Genomic DNA, 22,746 nt, shown 5'->3' with positions numbered 1-22,746 from the left:
AAGGATTATGCATTACGAAATTCTTTAGCATAGCCAAACAATAACAGTAAGCTTATATTGTGATAAGCTAGATCATTTGCACGAGAAAGTTAAAAAGCCATGAAATTTTCAATAAAAGACAATGCGCATCCCTTTGTGGAGAAATTGAATTATGTTAATGGAATTATAAAAAATGACTGAAAGGCGAGAGAAGATTATATCTTTAGAAGAAAATTATATTTTTAAGTATTAAAGTTATTTTTTGGTTTTATTGAAAAACGACACTCATTTCAGGATTTACTAATATCTATTGAATTATTCTGACAGTTTTCCAACTAAGTTTTTACACTTCCAACATCCTAAACCATCACTTAAAGTGAATTTTTCTTTTGAACCTTCATAAGCCAAATAGGTAATTTTCCTTAAAATAATTAAATTTATCGAATACTTTAATTAAATCACTTTTTTCTAAAATGCTATCAGCTCATTAATTTGTGAAAATAGTGAAGCTTAAATATTGTCTTTATGTTAAACTGTATAAAAATAAATGTATTAGTATACAGATAATTACAACAGTAAGAGAATTTATAAATACAAAAAAATATAATTTAAATAATTATCTATGTATTTACTATAAATGGCTTTCAAATCAATATCAAAGTATGTTTTATAATAATATATGAATAGATGAATTCTCAAGATAATATATGAAGATACAAATCTTGATGGGATTTAAAATTCCATGCATCCAATTTGTGCTGAATTCATAGCGCAAATTAACCCTCAAGGTTGGTGGTTCCTTTATGCTTCGGTAAAATTCTGATCTATCAGAACCGTGCATAGAACGATTGGTTGTAAAGATATTGAACACATATGAGATTACGCCAAAGATTCTGCTTATAGCTTTTAAAAGCGAGAATGTGTTTATTTTTGAAATTACACTGTCTTTTATCTAATTAACTTTAGCAATAAAAATGAAAAATTCATATAACGCTATAAAATCGAATGGTTTGTTCTAGTCAGTCACAAAAAACGCTTAAATTTGTTATGATACACGAAGCACTATCCATAATAGAAAAAAATCGTTAAATTAAATGAAAGTTCAAAACATGCACAAATAGAAAGTTCAACCATACCTGCATCCAAATATGGTATTGGTTGAAATTAATGAAGTTCATTTATTTAATCATTGGATCGAATGATGTTTATCGCTCATACTTTATCCATCAAATTACTTTGAACTTGTTGCTGTTTATATATTATTGCTTTCTTAGAAGGCTTTTGATATAATCTTAAGTATTTACGGAGTGAATGGTAAAGTCCTAAGGCGCCATATAATCTCAGATTTACCGGAAAATTTTGGGACAAAGGCCCAAATGAAACATCGCAGGAATTCACTATTGTTCAAAATTCTTTGCCAAAGCGACACACAAAATGTGTACGTTATCCGTCGTCCACTCTATATGAAATGTACATAATGGTAACTACGTCTAATATAAAGAGCAAAATTACTTTTATAAAAAAATGTTATATTAGTTAGATCTAACATTGAATATGAATGTTTATACAAAATATATATGTATATTTTTTATATTCATATTAAAATATTCCATAATGATTTTTAATCCTTTCCGCACTTTGCGTGATGAATGACTGACAAATCTGCAGGTACATAATTGATGTTATTTTTTACAAGTCACCATTATGTGCAAAGTGACACTTATTCAAATGGATGCAGATAACATTGATTATTCTAATCTTCGGGAAAAAAAGTAAGAACTTATCAGGTGACAAGAAGTAGTAACCGATCAGATAAAATGTGTAAAGTGCTTTTAGTTTTTTACACGTTTATTTATGCATTTAGGTTAATGGGAAGAATTTATAAATTCAGTTTATAATACACAAATTACCATATATATTTATGTAGCATTTAATAAACTAAATCAACAAAATTGCATGCATAAAAAATATCTTTAACTATAATTATTAATTATAATTCCATTATCATATATAATATAAATAAACAAAATTACGCTCATATGGGATTTTAATATTTAAACAAATGTATGGATGATATAAATATAATCAAATTTTTAAGTGCAGTTTACCATAACTTACAAATACAATGCCGTAGATTTTTAAGTCAAATTCATGCTTACGTTAGCGGAAATGTTTTATATGATATAAAAAAATAAATAAATAAAACTTAACGTGATGTCAAATACCGTACTTTTTGCGATTACATAAATTTAATATATATTATATATGTATATAAGTATGTGTGTATATATATATATATATATATATATATATATATATATATATATATATATATATATATATATATATATATATATATATATATATATATATATATATATATATATATATATATATATATATATATATATATATATATACATATACACATACCAATATACACATATAAGTATGTGTATTAAAATGAGCGCAATATGTATACATATGTTCTCAGTGTCCGGTGACAAACGGTTTATATGTAAATATTTAATTGGTCACCCGTCGACATTTTTTGTTCCTCAATTTAACCCTGTGCTGTAATAACGTACATTTTTTGTTGCGAACAATTCAAACAATCGTTAAAATATTGTCACTGCGCAGGGTTGTAGAAAGCACCAAATATATTCGTAATCGTTTTATATGAATATTAACGATGTTTCCACGTAATTTATGTCACGATAAAAATTACGATAAATCCATTATTCACTCATGGATTTATAATTTTTGATATAATTTATGTTATTTATATAGACATATATTTTTTTTTTTGAAATCTCGGGATTCATCGCAATTTTTGCTTACTTTCTTTCTATATTTCGGCTGAGATTCTACAGCCGTGGTCACGAATTATCCGCAAAAAAATCGTGACCATGGCTGGAGAATCGCAGCCGAAATATAGAAAGAAAGTAAACGAAAATCACGATGAATCCCGAAATTTAAAAAATATTAATCCACCCGAACTTCTAAAAATCCATATATATAATATTATATATGTATATGTAAACAGATAATATTCAAATATATAAACCGTAAAACAATACAACTAGTATTTACCAGAATCAAAGTCTGTAAATTTGTATTATAAACTAATATCACAGCTTAAAATCAATAGCATTATGCACAACCTACCTCGATATTACCACATATTTTAATCATTCACCACGACATTTTTTTGCGAGCTTAGGAAAATCTAGGAAAACCTAAATTGTGATGACCGATCGGAATTATAATTATATAATAAAAAATATTTTTTTTAAAATATGAGCGTATTACAGTCAATTGTTTCGGAAATGTATTTGTAATTCATAAAGTGAGACTTATGATAATTGTAAAAACAAAAAATCATATAAGGGGACTGAAATAAAAAAAATCTTCCTGTTGATTATTATAACCAAAAAGGAGCATAGAAGGATAGAGGGATCTTCAAATATTTGTTCAAAACCAAATGGGTTCCTAAATAGATATTACTTCTCATCCGAATAAAAACATTAAAAACGAATTATGTTAGCTATTATTTTACTTTTAATGTAAGAAGTTTAATTCAACCAATGAAAAGGCTTTACCGTGCTGGTCTTCTCAAACTCTTTTCAGGAAGACGTAAGAAAATTATGGATGCTACTAGGATGCTATAAATTAGTATAGCCACGAGTTCGAGCGTGCAAAAAGATTCTTCCTAACGTGTAAATGTGATACAACTATATGAACTAACTATTTTTTTTTCTATCTTCAAAATTAATATTGTAGTTTAATATGCAAAACGAATTGTAGTATATTATATTTATTTATTATATATGTATATAAGTTAAATTGAAAATAAAACAATGCGTTTACCGTTACTTGCAAAACTTAAATAAAAAATATCTTATCACTAGAAACAGCCAAAATTTAGAGGTCCATCCGCCAATTTATTCACACTAGAGAGAGAATAATATAATTATTACATTAGTTAGATGCGTCATAAAAGAAAACTAATGATACAGCGTGAATATATTTTCCATATAAATCTTTTTCACGTGACAAAAATATTGCTATTTATAAGCATATAATTTGCAAGCAAATTAAATATTTAATTGTGTAACAAAAAAAAAACGAAATAGGTCTGACATGTGTCAGTGCCAAAAAGAGAGTACATGCCATTAAAAAAAGCTTTTACAGAATAAACATAACGAGTTTAATACCTTACAGGACATAAGAAGGAATGTTTTTAAGTAATAATACAATAACAAAAACGAAGGCGTTGGAAAGGTATATTTATCAACGAAATTTCAGTATTATGATTTGCTTGTATATTTCTACCTATAATATATTATTTTCGTTTACATATTCGTGTGTATTTTTTTGAGTTATAATTATGTATGCACATATTTATACCATAATGTGTTATGGTTTGCTGTAATAAAATATTTGATGGCTGATTAAAAAAATGCATATGTTAATAACACAGGTGAACGTATGTAATCTTAGATACGCCTCGGAAGTTGATATAATCTTTAATTTGATACGGTGCTGTGTATAATCAGCTATTTAAAATAAGTTTTGCAAATTATTAAAAAAAGTCTTTCAAGTACGTATTAATATATAATATTAATCATATCAATTATTTTTTTTATTAAGCAAAATAATTTACATTTTGAATAAATTAAGCATGATATTACGTATTTTTTTTATATAATCAACTACTTATTAAGGTATTAAATTAATCTTTTAAAATAAAAACACTATGAATTTAATTAATATTTGTATATATTATACGTGTACTTTATTTTTAATTATTATTTTTTTATTTTACTGCATATCATTAAATTCAATGAAACTAAGAGAAGCGTTGTATCAACATTTTTACCGCGAGTTTTAGATTTATTTATTTCGAGTGCAAAAGGTTGAAAATTAACACCGGAGAAAAACGAAGGTGTGTCATTTTTTTTCTTCACACGATGGACCGGTCACGGCCTCCCACTTATGGCAATTAAGTAATTGGCCACCACATATTGGCACATGGCGCCGTGCGTAACATCTGTCACGTAGCGCGTGCCACTTCCCAGGGCAGATGCTGCGGATGATTGATTACCGGGACAAAAGGTGGAGGCGGACAAAGAGGTGTACTGTAGGTTCACTATGTGTGTAAAATAATAATACTATCCATCCAACGGAAGGCATTTTATGCTATACAAATAACACAACGTTGAACTTCAAATATTGTACGAATGCAAAATACTATGCGATTCACATATTACATCCAAAGGACATATCTAGCTGTGAGTAGCATAGATCAGATATTCGTTACACTTTAAAAGTGAGGGAGGAAAAAAAGATTCAGAAAGAGATTTTGGTTGAACAATGACGAGTGCTCGATCTGCCGATAGGTATCAATATTGCAGATCAAAAACAGGGGTTTTTGCTATGTGAGGTATGCCTCCTATGGGAACGTATATTTTATTCGTTTTAGTAGAGATCTGAGTTTATTCTTAAATATAAATCGTTATTGTTATTAAAGACAATGAAATATAAAAGTCCAGTAAAGATTATTTAAAATTAAAGTTCATACATATTTTGCAAAAATGGAACGGAAATACATTTTTTCTTAACTATACATATCTAGGTTGTTCCATTTCGATATTTTCAACTCAAAATCAGCAATGGAAGTGGAGATAAAGTGTCAAATGTGACATAAGTACAATCCAAAAAAATAATGAAATACTGAATAAATTGTTTGTGATTTTATCTATTTTTTATTCCAGCGCCGAAAAAAGCAATAACGGAAAAAAGCACAAATTCTATCTAAAGTGATATAAAGACTGATTTGATACCAATGATCTAATTTACTTATATTTTTAATAGTGAATATTTAATGTTTGAAGACTTATACAAAATCAATGTATTTAAAAATTGGAAATATTTCTGTCGTGCCTGTATTACTCGATTATTATTTGATGGATAAACAAAACATTAGCCAAGAATCAACAATCAATAGATAATATCTAGGTCTACTTCAAAAGATAAATATCTTTAAGAAGTTGTGCATTCGTTGAACGTGAAGATTATTTAATTTGAGCTTCTATAAAAAATGATTTATACGTAATAACCATGCACAAAGTTGATTATTCATTATTTAAAAAAAAAGTAGTATCACAATCACTATTGATATAACAATACAAAATAGTGAATCGGCAATCTGAGTTTAAGTTTAACAAACTACCCGAGCAATATACAAAGATAGCACTATCTATAACAGACGTATAGTATAAAGAAAAAACGGCTTTCAGTTCCGCGCTTAAAGCCGAATGCCTGACAGATAAGATAAAAGAGTTTCACTCCAACAATAAATAATATACAGGTGTGGAATTTCGACGACACTAATGTGCAAAATTTCGAACAATACGGGCAAAGTTGCAAATGACCGTTCATTGTATTAAATATGCTGAATAACTAATGAGAAAAGATAAAAAACGAGTTTAGAAAACGTCGAACGGTTAAAATAATAGCAATAATAGTACATGTAAAAGTAGCCAAATGAAAAATATATTTGTTTCAACCCTGTATTTATTTTTCTTTATTTGATATTTACCGTAATACTACACGACCGCATAAAAAATGATTGATATTTGATATGCTATCATTTTTTTCTATTCCGACGTAATTATGTAGGGCGTTTATATTATATAAGAAGGGGATGGGGTCGATCGAATCTATTGTGCTTTTTTGGAAGGCTTCTAAGCAATTATTTTTTAATGTCAAAATGATTTTATATTTATTTTATAATCATGCTGCGAGATTAAACTATATTTTATATCAAGATATACTATATTAAGTTTGTTTACACTAGAATTATTTTTATTCTTAGAATAGTGCATAATAATACGTATTAAACTTTTAAAAAAAAATTGGTTCATAAAAGAGCGTCTAATTAAAAAGGTTTTCTATTGAGAATTTAAGTATATATGTACATAATTTATATATTACTCTTTGTAACGAGAGAATTGGATATTAATCGTAAAGAAATCCACTCAGAAAATATGTGGATCATGATCCTCATATTTATTAAAAAATATATTTTTATTGATATTCCAATCTGATGTTCCACTTGATATATGGTTTTATGTAAAGACATTTTGATGTTCGATAATGCTAAAGAGCATTAAGCGAGAGCTGAGAAAAAGTCGCTCCATTTATCTATCCGAAAAGTGTGCAGGCATTAGATAACATTATCATAAAAATGCCGTTTCGTCACAGAGTCATTAAATCAACGATTTCGTATTATATATTATTATTATTATAGAGCCGATAGGTTGTGCCGTAGGTTGGGTTACTTCACAGCCTCTCTCAGACCACATGGGAGGACAGCGTGGGCACAAATCCCACAGAATTACATATTTGTCATTCGACAGACGAATGTCTGCGGCGAATTTTGTGATTTATCTAAAATAAATAACAATAATAAATGCAATGAAAGTCTATATTTAGTAATAAGAACTCATATAAAAATATTAGAACAGAATTAAATACAATTTCGATAGAATTATAAATACCGTGCCTTCGTCCTGTTTTTGGCAATATCGTTATTAATGAAGACCGGCACCTAATATCCCAAATAACCACAATATGTCATTTTTTATTCATTATATATTTAAAAAAATATTCGTGATAGAAATTATTCCTGAGTCCTGTGACAGACTACAGATATTACTACATTTTTGTCTACATCTCACAAAAAAACAGTTAAAAAAAGACTTTCATGTTTATGAATAAGTGCATAAGATTCAATATATATGCATTTAAATAGATTTATAAAGTTGGATGAAATTATTACATTATTAAATATTTAATTTAAACATGTAAGGTCATTATAAAACTTTTTAATTATTTCACAAACAAGTAGATCTGTAGCGACGTTCCATACATAATAAAAGGAAGAGCGGAAAAAATTCCTTGTTCTCTTGTGTACCGGAAAATTAAATACCATCTCAGAGGAATTATTTTATTAGGTATACAGAAGATCGGATCAAAAGCTATTGTATTTTGAAAAGCAATATTAAATTTTCTTTGACATGGTAACTCTTCGAGTACTTTAGCGAGCGTGTTTCAGCATCTCGTGTGATACATAATGCAAGATTATTGGTGTTAATTAATAATTAAGCTCGCCTAGCGCCAAGTCTCTTTAGCGAGAATATCCTGAGGATTTACTTAATGCATTTAGCGAAAGAGGATCTGGCTCGAATCCAAAAACATCATTTATTCTGTCGTAAAGTAATCACTCGAGAAAATCGCCTCTTCATGTTGACAAAGGTTTATGAACTGTCAATATTGACAAAGGATTTCACCGTTAAACCATTAGCGGCAGAGTTGCAAAATTAAAAAATATTCAACGTTAAAAACAAAAATCACATAAAATATTACATTAGTTAAGGACGAACTATAGTTATCTATATTCTATACACGCATTTTTCTGTAAACAGTTAGTTTATTAATTGAATTGAAAAACTCATTGTGAAGTAATGGCTTTTTTTAATTAAATTTTTGATGTTTGAACTTTAAACAGCCAGTAGGGTATTTAACGAGGCGTTCCTAATCACGTTAACTTTAATTAAAAACCTTGAATGAAAAAGGATTTTTCAGCATTTTCCAGATAATGTGATTGATACGTAAATTATTAAAATAAATTTAATTGAGCTATGTATACGTTATTGATGTTTCAAAATATAAAAATGTAATTAATTTTGCCGTTAGATCGACTCAAAATTAGTTTAAAAATTACGATCGGGTTAAGTAAGCACGGCGGAAGTGAAAGAGGCGTTAGATTCGAGAAATGTGGGTCGAACATAATTACTTAGTAATATTTGGGTTGCCGACCCTAGGCGGGACCCTAAACGCCTTACTCGCAATAAAGCGATATATTACAAAGGTCCAGATAACGGAGCCGACCCTGTGATATGTCTATAACCATAAGGATAAAGCCACGATATTGACGTCAGGTAAATAAAAGGAAGGCAAATATATATAAGAAAATAAAACTTTGTGCAAAAGATGATTTATTATCGTGGATATAAATCTACCACAATAATTTAATATATAAGATACATGGATATGTTGTTTCGTGTTGAGTATTAGTTACTTTTATTTATGTATTTATAGAAAAGAAAGATTGATTTGCTTTAGAATTAATTACAAAATGAAATTCGACATGTACAAACTTTGTTTACTTTAAAGATATAATTTGATATTTCATAATAAATATAAATCGAACTTCTAACAAAAAACGCTGAAATGATTACATTAAATAAAATAATTTTTAAAAATCACTGAAAAAATAAATATTCTGGCACACCCAAATGAAACTCTACGGCCATAATAGAAGTTAAGAGATAAATCTTTTAAATATATATTTAAATTAAATTAAGATCATCGTGGCCTAAAAAACTACCCCAAGTCTAACAAGTTCCCAGCATCCCGTAGCTGACATTAAATATATCAATGTGCAATGTGTATTACGGAGCCGGATGGCGACAGTCATAGGCAAGATGGCTAGTACACACGTTCCTGGCTCTAACGGGCATCAGAAGAGGAAGCGATCGTGATTTTCAAAGACGTTCCATACAACTTTCTGCGAGAATTAAGCTAATCGCATCCCAGCGCTCTTAAAAGAATGGATAATTACCAAACATCCAAAAATATTTTGATCAAGAGAAAGTATTCGGTTTATCGTTTTTTTTAATTATAGAACCGTCATTTTCTCTTAAAAGTGATTTTGACATCTTGAGTAAAGCTTTTCTACCCAAAATATTTCCACTGAAATCGTAGGAATAATCTGATGGTGAACACGATTGAGAAATTTTACGGCAAAAAGGCCAGATGGTTCACGGAAGTCCATCTCCATAGGGAATTTAAGAGGCCGCAACAGATTGAATGTATTTAAACAATTTTAATCATCTCCTACAGAAAAAAACTTGAATTTGTAGCTGTCGTATCTGTCATTAATAAATAACGCGAAGAGCAGAGGACCTAGGTTAGACCATTGGGGAACTCTCGAAAATGATGTATATTCAAAGAATATTTAAATGTCAAGATATTGCAATATATGAAGACAAAAAAATAGATTAAATGTTAATATACTTGATTTATTATATATTACATAAAAACTGTTTACTGAGAGTATATAAACAATTTTTTTTCATATAAAATCTTTAGGCAACAAATTAATAATTTAAGTAACCGCTATTAGAGGTCAAAAGGCTGCTAATAAATAGTCAATTAAAGAGTCAAGTTGTCAACAGGGATATTAATATTCTGATTCATAAGTTCAATGAAAATTTAGGCCGATTGATTTTGCGCTTGAGATTGATGTATATCTAATATCTACCGTAATATTATACAATTATGGTTATGATTGGAAACTAATTTACGGTCGATGAATCGTAAAGCAGCCAATGGGAACATATAACGAATATATGTATGAATTTATGAATAATTTTCAATATTTTTATATTAATTTAATATTATATGACACGTTAATAATCTTAAATTGCTGCAAGAAAATATATATTAATTCATATTTTAATTTAGGGATCGTTAACTATAATGTTGATAAAAAAAATGCTACAAAAAACATAGGCTTGATTATAAAATGTGGGTCAGCAAAAATTTCTCTCTGGGGGATGTTTTTTAATTAGGGTGGAAACGCTGGCAATATTATCTATATCGCCGCATTTTTGTTTTAATCTAAAGATTATGCTAATAATATCTTATTGTTATATATATTATTTGTATACATAATACATACGTCTATAAAGTAATAATGTTTTTTAATTAAAAAACATATTTTTATATAAAATATATATATATACAATATAAATAATGACGACATCACAAAAATAGCAATACTTATGTCACAATTTCCTATAATTTCAATGTCACCAAAATACAAGTGTCTATTTTTATTAAAGAAAAGCAAATTTTCGACCTTGATTATTAAGTAATATAAAGACTATTGATAACAACAATATCAAAAGCAAATAAACGGTCAGTAGAAAGCAAATGATTGGCAAATTATCGATTTTCTTTTGAAGATCAGCATCAATGAACCATCGAGTCTGTGAATGGACCAGGTAATTGTTTCCCAACCATGTGGGCGTACATAATATAGTGAGATCATCGAATGCATACTACGTAATATTTTATATGCGAGATACTTTATATACAATATTTTTTTATTTAATTGTTGCATATAAACAATAAATAAACAGTTAAATACATACAAAGTCATCGTATTTGATTTATACTAAATAATAATATAGGAAACCATATAGTATTTATTTATTTGAATTATTAAAAATATTAACCATTATATTTTTTATGTAATATAAAAAGAATGATTTAATTTTTTGAATGTGTATCAGATATTCAGACTCATTTGTTTTTTACGAAAATTAAAATGTTTATATAATAATTTTTATGTATTAAGCCATATATTTAGCTATGTATTACGAATTTCAATTAATCGCGAATAACTAAATTCAATACACGAATGCCATAGGGTGGTCCCAAACGAGCGATCTCGATCAGGAAGTCGAATCACACAGTCATCAGGATTTAACAAACAATGGCACGTTATATATGAGTCACGCCGCTTAACTCTTTGAAGTCGTGTTTTGATTATGCATTACACATGTGTACATTATACTGTCAAATAACCGACGTGAATTTGTCACAAATGAAACAATCAACCATTAATACGATATATAATAAATGACGGTACCTTAATTAAAGCTGTTATTGATGCGTATCCGAGAAAACACATTGATTATTAAGAGCATATTTTTTACACTCAATGAACAAAACATCCGTAAATTAAATCACTATTTTTGTACTTATTGTATAGTCAACTTTTCACTGTCAAACCGTGTTTTATAGAGAACGATTCCGCGGTTGAGCGACATGCGCACACGCAGCCTTCTCGGCACAAACTGAGCAGCTGGCATGTCGATCGTCCCACGCACACACCCGCATTCGTAGTAAACAAATATGCACATGCACCGTTCAGGGTTGTCGACACCTGAGCTATCATATAAATCCGACTACCAGTATTGACCATTAAATGACTATATATACGGATTATTTATGATTTATGTAAAATGGACGCATTTTGCTTCATTCAAACCACGGATTTTCTAGCTTTACTTTCATCATTTTTCACACTTCAATCTTTCAATAGTATCGTTAATGTCAGTGATAAGCAATATTTTTATAACATATTAAAACCTTTAATGGCATATAGACACCTCTAAAAAATAAAGATTATCCCCATTTAAATTTTTAGTTACTAAAACATCGATTACAAATAAAAACCATGCATTTCAATGACAAATATTATTTATTCCATGTATGGAAAATTACGAAAGTGACTCCTATACAAAAAAAGTAAAACAAATATATGATAGAGAATTTTAGGCCAGTGTCGATCAGCATCAGCCAAAGTATTCGAAATTATACTTCACAAGTATGATTTAAATCATATCAAATGATACTTGCTTGATCAGCAGCATTGAAATCAGTAGCTGCGAATCTGCTCTGTTTTTCTAAATTTGTAATGAAAAATCTCGATATAGGCAATAAAGATGTCATCAATATTGATTTTATAAAGGCTTTTCATAAATTTAATGCTTTAATTCTTTAAAAAATTGGTATGTTTTGGTTATTTTTATATCATTGTCAATATGTTCAATATGAGCATCAAAAGTCGTTTGAATACATTGCCACATTAGGAATTTCTCAATGTGCTAATCTCAGTCCATTAAAATTTTTCTGTTCCTTAATGATATAAACGAAGTAAATCGTAATTTAAAAAAAATATTTTCACTAATGACAAATAAATTTCATTAAGCTTCATTTTTATGTTGAAAATCTATATGCGTGATCATCTGCTGACATATTATTATTTAGCATCACAAAACGTACAACTTAAATTTTATTACAAAATTGATAACAATGTGCTTCATCGCATAGAAGTGGTAACCGATTTGGATGAGCTTTTTCAAGAGGAATACAGATTCCATTAGCATATAGAAAATATATTAAAAAAGTCTCAAATATGCTGGGATTTACCTTGCAATACAAGCTGCAATTGAACAGCTCGAGGACACTGTTTGACTTGTATAATCACTTATTCCGCGGTACTCTTAAGCATGCTTCTCTAATATATTTGCCAAATAATGCAACTGACTTACTTTTATTATAAAATATCCAAAAAAGGTTTCAAAACAAGGAAATATAAATATAATTTATTTTTATTTTAATACATGTAAGATATTCTCTATAAGCAGCTGAATTAGCTCATTATATATGTATAACCTTGTTCGAATTAAATTATTAATCACGATATTCATCCGTGAGATTACGAAAATATAGGAAAACATAATCTGTGAGGATCGATCGGAATTATAATTATATAATAATCTCTAATTACGATCTCCCAGACACGATAAAAATGTAAAAAGACTAAGGTCCGTATGGGATTTGAACCCAGGTCTTTCTGGTCAATAGTCAGAGACTTACACCACTCGTTTATCGTGCTGGTATATACTTTATATAAATAGTATTTATTTTTATTTCTCACAAAATTCCTACAAGGTGTATTGTGATATGATTCCCTCGAGTCGCATCGACGAGTGTACTTAAGAAAGCACTTTAGCAAATTACCGGTAGAGAATATTAAACATACAGGACAGACGAGTGATACTTCATAGACTTGGGTTCAAATTCCGGATGGACCTAAGTGTTTTTTAAATTTTATCGAGCCTGTGAGATTGGAATTAGGGATTATTAACTATTTATAATTCCGATCATTCATATTAGGTTTACCTAAATTTTCCTAATCTCACAAATGAACATTGTGATGATTAATTAAAATCGAGCTAGGTCCTACATATTAGGTGTTGAAAAATCTCTAATAATGAGCTACATTAACTCATAGAGAATATCTTATATGTATTGAATAAAAAAATATTCACAATCCGGAGATTTTGGAAAATTTTTATTTGCGTTATCTTAAATTCCTCAAAGTATAGAATGAAAACAATAATTAAATCATTGCATAACATAACTTTAGAATATCTACAGATATCTTATTTTTTAATCATTTATCGGATAGTTTTTGATTTGTTCTCATCCAGGTACTCACAGTTGATGAACGAATTGTGTTTTTTTATTGATCAAATTGTACTGAAAATATATATATTTATTATATATTTCTAAGAGCATCGCCATAAAAGGTTTGACCAGCAATTTATATAAACATGTAATCAAAAACGATCCAAAAAACGTTTTGTATTTGTTATTGTAATAACAAACCTTATTTGTCAACCTTGAATCGCGTCTAATTAAAGCTCACCAAAAAATACCACATGTATCATAATAAACTGAACGTAGCGTCAGAGAGAATTCATTAACATTGGAGGAAGCCTAATAACACCCCTGGAACAGTTATGATATAATATATAGCTAGGGATTCCAATCCCGGGATCCCGAATCCCGGGATCCCGGGATCCCGAACGATTTTCAATACCCGATGAGTCCCGGGATTATAAAACATAATCCCGAATTTTTCGGATTGGTTGATTTATCAAGCACAATCGAATTATTATTGACAACATCGTTATATTTCGTGTACAAACTTGCGCGAGTTGCACGTGTCATCTGTGAATCTTTAAGGCTGTGAATCTGAACGTGCTTTTTCAGCAGCAGGCTGCTTAGGAACCAAAATCAGATCAAGGCTAAATGATAAAACACTTGATGCTTTGATGTTACTTCGTGAGTTTTATTCAAAATAATGTTTTCAATTAATTGTGTCTATGAATGTACATAGTATGTACATACATTGTCAAAAGTTCATTTTGTTCTTCTCAAATAAATATATAAGACCTTCCCTTTTTTATTTTTATTATATTATTTTCTATTTTAAGTCCAAGACTAAAATTATACGTACTTTATACATTGTACGTTATAAAAAACAGATGTAAAAATATATTGTATTATTCATTTTAAATTATTTTTATCGATAAAATAACATGAAAATTATCCCGGGACTGGTCCCGGGATCGACTAATTGCAATACCGAAATCCCGGGATCAAAATTTTGGCCCGGGATTGGAATCCCTATATATAGCATATAATTTTATCTAGTCAGATGCATTATACAACTTCAAATAGTTTCTATTAAAGTTCTCAAGTACTCAATTTTTTTGTGCAAAAATATTTCTAAATACCTATATAAATATAAATAGCCCTAAAATAAAAAAAAACTTACACAAAATAAAGGTATGTAATAAATATTGGAAAGATACACAAAAGTTCACTGTTTATTGATCATAAAATATGGACACGACAAATTAATCAACACTCCATATATATCCATATCGACCCCTGGAGGTCGATATCAACCATTCTCATTTACACAATCATTTGACGTGTACCATTGCCTGAAATTAAGTTAATAGGTTTTAACACGCGTTTACACTGTGAACCTCATTTCAGGCTTTCATTTTTATCGTTTACAAGATCATTTGGTGAAAAGCTGGGTATGAAACGTTGCTTAAAATTAAGGGAAAACGACCTTGTAAGTGCCCCTTTATTCAAATCACAATTTAATCAGACTAAGCCAGAGAGGCTGTAATTTTATCACATCGTAATATTTTAAGTTTAATCAGTTCCGGAAATAAAATATTAATTCTTTGCATTCCAAAATAATACACATAATAAAATAAATCCAATTTAATTTAAGTGATTTTCACTATATCATTTTCATTTTATTTAAAAATCGTAATACGTTACAATAATTTCCAACTATATATTAATATATACTTTAATTGTTCAATATTAACATATTTTATAAAATATACTATATAAAGAACCGATTCTACTAAAGGTATCAAATCCACAGCTATGAATTATCAATCCAGTACCCTACTGAGTAATCTAGATGTAAATATTGAACCGTAAAATAAATGTGAGCGATTGATACATCGTACGATCTTAAGAGATTGTTGGCATTAGTTTCGCTTGATTTCCGAAATTGAAAATTGTTCACATTAATCATATCAACAATAAATCGCGCATAAATAAAAAAATACTATAAAAACGGAAAAAAGCAATATTGAAAGTTTGACTTATTAGTTAAAATAATACAAATAGGTTATATGTCTGGCAAAATCTTTTCATTAAGCCTGCTTGGATAAATATTTCACACTTTATGTGAATTATGACATTTGAATTACTATTTTTTTTTCAGAGCCCTAAACAATACTGTCATATCTATTAAATAAATGTAAATTTTTCCTTAAAATACATTAAAATATACGAAGCACAATGATCGATAATGATTCATATTTCGATGATTATCTGATTTTTATTTGATAACTATTTCTGATATTTTAATAATAAGTTGTTAAACTAAAAAATAAACAAGGTTATGCATTTTTTAATATGCTTCTCTTACGTGTTATTTTTTTTAAAAACTAGCGCAATATACTACCATACATTATTAAAGAAACATTTATATTAACAATCAATATTTCGTAGTGTTAGAATTTATAAAAAATAGTTAATTAAAAGTATAATTTACACTACGTTATAAATGCGTGATGCATATTATATATTTTAATATAACGTATAATTATATCAAGGTTAAATACAGCGAGTAAAACAGAATCGTTTAATTATAACTCTAAGGTTGAGTTTAATAAACACTCTTCGTATCTAAAATTTGTTAAAAATAATGAAACCTCCAAATTATCAACAGCTTCTAATTTAAGAAACACATTTCAATAGTGTCGAAAACACGTCAACCGAGTGATGAATTTCAGTTGAAATTGTATTTATTTAATAAAAAGATATATTAATACATATGTACAATATACGCAGAGCTTTTTTTTAAACAAAAAATATACCGTAAATCATTTCTTGTCAAGCATTTTACTAAAAAAATATTATTAAGCAGCTTTTTCTATGTCACGAAGCGCGTAAAAAATTAAACCAAATTTATATATGAGATTTATTTATTTCAAAATTTATTGATATGAGAGTATTGGTCAAAGTATATTCAAATCGAATTTTGGTCAATAGGAGGGCGCAAAAAACAATTATCACTTCGCAGAAGGCGAAAATTCACGTCAAAAGCAATAAAATCGTGTCGGCGCCGTCGCAGTGGGAACGCTCGGTAACGAGCGTTCCCACTGCGACGGCGACGGCACGATTTTATTGCTTTTGACGTGGATTTTTGACTTCTGAGAAAGGATAATTGTTTTTCGCGCTCTCCTATTGGTCAAAATTCGGTTTACATGTTCTTCGTTTGATTCTCACTAATTTAAAATCGTAATATTGTAAAAAAAGTAGCTTCTTATCTCTAATCATAATATACATAGCATTTTATCATACCAATATTTCCATATTTTCTGTCGTCGTTTCTGTTATTGCTTTGCTCCTTTTTTAGTGGGAACGGCGATTGAGAAGAAACCGAAATTTTCTTTAATTTTTAAGCTTGCGCTTAAACTTTTATACTTAAAAATAAGTAAAATGAAAATAATGACGTCATGTTTACGTAAAAATATATAAATAAAATTTTATGCAGATTATTAATGTTTTTTAATCATTAAAAATACTGTATAAAATGGGGCTGTAACGCCGTTCCACCGCATCACATGACAAAAAAGCCCTGTTTATATGCATACATATAATATTATTATAATTTAAAGTACAAATTTATACGTTTTATAAAATACATTATAGACGAGTTTAAACGAGGTTATTAAACAACACAATAAACACGTTTGTTCCATTAAAACAATGTCCTCGAACACATTATTGTTCCATCTGTTGACCTAAATTTCTCACGTCAGAACCATATAATGTTTAAGGTTTAAAAGTTCTGAAATTGGCAACAGAGTGAAAGGTTAAAAGCATGCCAATTATCTAAGATCTTTTAATTTTATTAAAATTATATTATATAATTTTCTTTTGGAAAATAAGCAAGGAATTTAATAATACTTTACAAGAATTATTATAATAATGAGCGGATGCGTACACAAAGAAACCTATGTATTAAAAAAATCTTTAGTCAGTACAATACATCATACCATTTGTTGAAAAGCGTCCGAGGGATGCGATATAAAAAAATCAGATTCGAATCGAATTATCCTTATGTTTATTTATTTCGCAGCAAGATATTATCTCTTTCCCGAAAATTTAACGATTCGCTCACGGGCTGCTGAATTTCAATATATTTATTATCAAATTTACCACAGATTTGATTTTGACGTATGATCGTTCATGCGTGCCTAAATCGTTTATAGGACGGTGCGGACCAGTTTCATATGGCAATTTATTGCGTAACGAGTATTTCATTTGAAACATGGGATTAAATCTGAATCGACGTTTTTATGTCTTGTATCGGTTAGTGTACCGAATCACTTTTATACCTCTTACTCAAGATTGACTGAACCGATTTTGATGCGGCTTTTGATTCATAGCAACTTATATTTATCAAAAAAAATATTTGTACTATATTTTTTTAACTACATATGACTGAACTAGAAAATAATATTTAACTTAGTATATAAAACGAAAATATAAATTTAGCAATTTGACAAAATTCGAAATAAATATATGATCCTATTTACCATTCATTATTAAGTAAAAAAAAAAGAACTGTCTTGCTGATTGCTCTCAGAAAATATGCTTGAGGATTCAAGTCATTTCGAGATTTTACATAAAAATAATTTAATAAAATAGAACAGTCCACAAACGTTGTTTTAGGAAAATATCATCTGCTAAACAACTACTTCAAAGCCCTGCTTTCAAATTATTATTGGAATATAAATTAATAATAATATTACTTCTGGTTTTAAGCAGCAAAAAAACTTTAGCATTTAATTTATTTACGCACATAAGAAGTTAAGATAAGTAAAATAACATTTAGCGATTTTATTTTTAATGTTTCAACAGCATTTCAAGGAATTTAATTTTTAAATAGGTTTTGTCGGTACATAAACTTTGATATATAAATAAACCAACCGCGTCACATCCTTTGCAGTTGTGATTGTTTTCAGATCTTTACAGTAAATCTAGCGGCAGATAGACGTATCTGTACCTCATCTTGCCGGTATATGTGAGCAGCATCACACAAATATAAGGGTTACTGATATGTACATGAGAAAATTATAATACATGTGATAGTATGAAGAAAAACAGATTTTTTAATAAAATTTGATAAGTCGCAATTTAGTTTTCTCCAAAAGTTTTTTAATATTTATTCTTACAATAAATTATAATGAAGCTTTTATATTTTAAATTCTTAAACAAACTGTTGCGGAACTATCCTTCAGAGAATTACTCCAAAATAATGTAATTATCAAGTATTCATCTCACTTTTTCAACTCGAATCCAACTCCTGAAGCAACGTATGATATTTCTGAATCAAAATTACCATGAATTTTACTAATTAACAAATCCAGTCCTTTTTAATTTCACCCACGGGATTTAACTTACATAATCCTCTTACACTAAAGCTTCGCATTAATATGACACAACATCCGTTATTTCACGTCTCAAAGTTAAAACAACACAACCCATATACACCCTCAAACTCCAGGGCCTCTCATCGACCCTCATGGGCGTTTTGTCGGGGCTTTTGCCAAGTCCCTTCAGCGTACATTATGAGGTAGGTGTTTTTTATCATTATTATTATTATTCAACACGACCGATCTTGTTAAACTCTTGTTCGATGGCCACTTTGCCGTGTGAGGCTTTATAATAATAATTGTTCGTGGATCAGGACTTGGGTCAGGCGAGTTCACCCATTGTGGTACGCCACTCAACTGTCTTTCCTGGCATGACAGGGGTTCGCGTGTGGGGATTATTAAATTTGATTGAATAAACGACAGCGTATAAAATATGATAAAAAATGCTAAGCAACACGAGAAGCAGCATCTGAATATACAAAGAGATATATGTGAGTCTCACATCGCATGGTTGGCGATTACGATTGAATTGTCATAAATTAAAAGATCGCGCTGAAATGAACCAAAATGGTTGATTTCGCTATAATTTATTACATAAATATTTTAAGTTCATACCTTAGAAAAGGAAGCAAAAGAGCGACTGAAAGACTTTTATAAACTGTGAGGTGCAAAATAATTTTTTATTATAACCTTGTGTTAAAAAAATACTTTGTTTAAAAAGTTTTAACGCTAACAAGAAATGTATTAGGTGATAATGCACTTTTAATAACTAATTATTGACGATTTTAAGATGTAGTAAATATCCTAAAAATGCCATTAATAAAGTCCATCATATTGTTTTATAGGGTCGTAGACGAAAGGCGTTTAAAATTGCAATAAGCATCTAAGATGAACGAACATTTAATATCCTAAGTAATGAATAAGGTATGAGAAAGCTATCGCCAAGATGAGTGCCAGGTGATTACAAGCGCAATAGAATGCTGATATCTCAAGGCTTTTTAAGCTATTTTAGATGCCTCAGTCTTATAAATTTATTTATAAAATATTTAAAAAGGGAATATAGGTAATTAAAGTTTAAAATCATAGCTAGTAATCAATATTATTTTTCCATAACATTTTAGACCTTCTAAAAAAACGTGAAAAATTACATTTATTAAAAAGATGCAACTTTCTATCTGATCTGCTCTATTTACATTATTTAGCTTTGTCTGAAATTTAAAATCAAATAAAAAAAAAGCATGCGGATTTCTTCAAATCATGAAAAAGCTTAAGGCCAGATGTATAATAACTAGTATATTTCTGTAAAAGTGTGTTAAAGCTCATGGAGAAACTGTCATATAATGAAATATAATATTAATTAAAAAAATCAAATAAAATATTCTGAGGTCACCAACTTATTGAATGACTCACGGTTAATAAATACATTTTATTTCATGGCTCATTATTTTTTTACATTACGAAACCTAAGCTTTTGTATTTTTCCTGTATTAAAAAATTCTGAATTTATTAGTTCATTTTCCTTTATTACCATTTCATAAAATAAATTAAAGACATTAATTATCTTTGGCAATTTACAAAACAAACGAGGCTTTTAAATCCTTAACAATGAGAAAATTTCAACGATTTGTGAATAGAAAATTAAGGAAATTTAAGTGAGGCTTAAAGTTGCGTTTAGTTAGCTAGATATCGCTGTTCACACTCACTTTCATTATTAAGTAAATAATTTAAGTAGTAAAGAAATTAACGCTTGGTTAAGATTAAAAATTGACGATGCTTAAAAAACATTTGTTCAGATTTTTATGCGGAACTGGACTAAAAAAATAATAACTTAATTGGTCTTAATTAATTTAGACGCGAATGAATAATTTTCAGACAGACCTTTGAATTCGGTTAAACGTAGAGCAAATTAGCACAAGGCTCGGGTAACAAAGGTCTGGGCGGAATTTAAATTATCGTTAAAGGTACATTTGTTGTATTGTACGCACGGGTATGAGCTTTCCTATCAGCTATTCAGCAACAAGGTACGAGTATGAAAATTTATGGCAAACCTGTGTATGCCAAAGGACGAAATCATCAAATATTTATTATCAGGATGCTTTTCACCTAGTGCTGGAACGAAATTCTTCTGCTGCGAAACGCTACTAACCGAAGACAAACTCTTCAATCTCGTCTCGGCAGTCGAATTGAACTAATTTCCCCAAGCAAATATTTGCCAGGAGCAAAAGGGGAAAAATCGCTCAAAAGACGCTCAGACCCTTCAAAGAATATTGACACGACGCGTCGTGCTACTAGAAGATAGGAGGTTTTAATTTAATCATAACGTAGAAGTAAAATATTGTTTGTCCTGCTATGAACGGTTTTTAAACTTTAATATTAAAAGAAAAATAAAGCTTTTTTATGTTCAGAGAAAGTCGTAAACCGCATTTAAGCTTTCAATATAATATGCATGTAAAAATATAAGCAAACACTAGAGAACAGAAACAACTTAAAATAACAATATTTTTTTTTTGTTATTATAAACTATATTGCAATATTAAATTCAGGGCGTCGAAAATGTTAAACATGTTAACAGTACATGAAAAATAAATGCATATATAGTAAATTAAAGCATGAAGTCTATTAAGGATTTAATTAGAATTTAGAAAATGAGCTTGAAAATTTTTAATTATATTTTATGGATTTTGTTAATAATACAATAAAATACATTTATAATATAATGTACGACACAACTATTCAATAAAAAAAATATTAGTAAGTGAGCTAAACCTAATATTAAAAAGTATCAAGTATTGATAATTCGTTTCACTGTTACTCACTTTAATTAATAAATCAGTAGTTGGTGTATATTAAATACAGATAATTTGTATAAATCAATACAAATCCTATGTTGTATGAAGCTAAATGCTAGTTATATAATAAATATATTAATGATGTTTATGGTCTAAAACTAGGGTAAACATTTGTATAGGATATTTATGTTAACTGTTCTAAATGTATTAAATATAAATATTTACGATACACAAACACAAATAATAATTCAGAAATAATATATATAATGAAACAAATACTTCTAAGTAATTATGTTCATAAAAATACAATATTTTATATTTAATAAAATATACATTATTTGCTTATTAAAAATATGTTTTATGTATTTATATTAAAAAGTAGTGATTACTCTGTAAAATATACGCATTAAATTTAGCTCTATTAAATAATAAATTCT

General features: G+C 28.6%; 1 protein-coding gene across 4 annotated transcripts in view; it reads right to left on the bottom strand.

The window, feature by feature from the left end:
* The window catches only part of cv-c (RhoGTPase activating protein), a 257,468-nt gene that overhangs the window by 95,089 nt on the left and 139,633 nt on the right, over positions 1–22,746 (bottom strand). Inside the window, exon 1 of one of the 4 annotated variants that reach the window (XM_088193454.1) lies at positions 11,768–12,025. The exons of the other annotated variants lie outside the window; for them this stretch is intronic. The gene's annotated coding sequence lies outside the window, so the exon portion shown is untranslated. Of the gene's footprint in view, positions 1–11,767; positions 12,026–22,746 lie in introns of those variants that run through there. 4 annotated transcript variants of the gene reach the window in all.

This window comes from Plectrocnemia conspersa, unplaced genomic scaffold (genome assembly GCF_051122295.1).
Source record: "Plectrocnemia conspersa isolate PC_06_02 unplaced genomic scaffold, ASM5112229v1 ptg000009l, whole genome shotgun sequence".
In the NCBI taxonomy this organism is placed as follows: domain Eukaryota; kingdom Metazoa; phylum Arthropoda; class Insecta; order Trichoptera; family Polycentropodidae; genus Plectrocnemia; species Plectrocnemia conspersa.
This window is presented reverse-complemented; position numbering and strand designations above follow the sequence as displayed.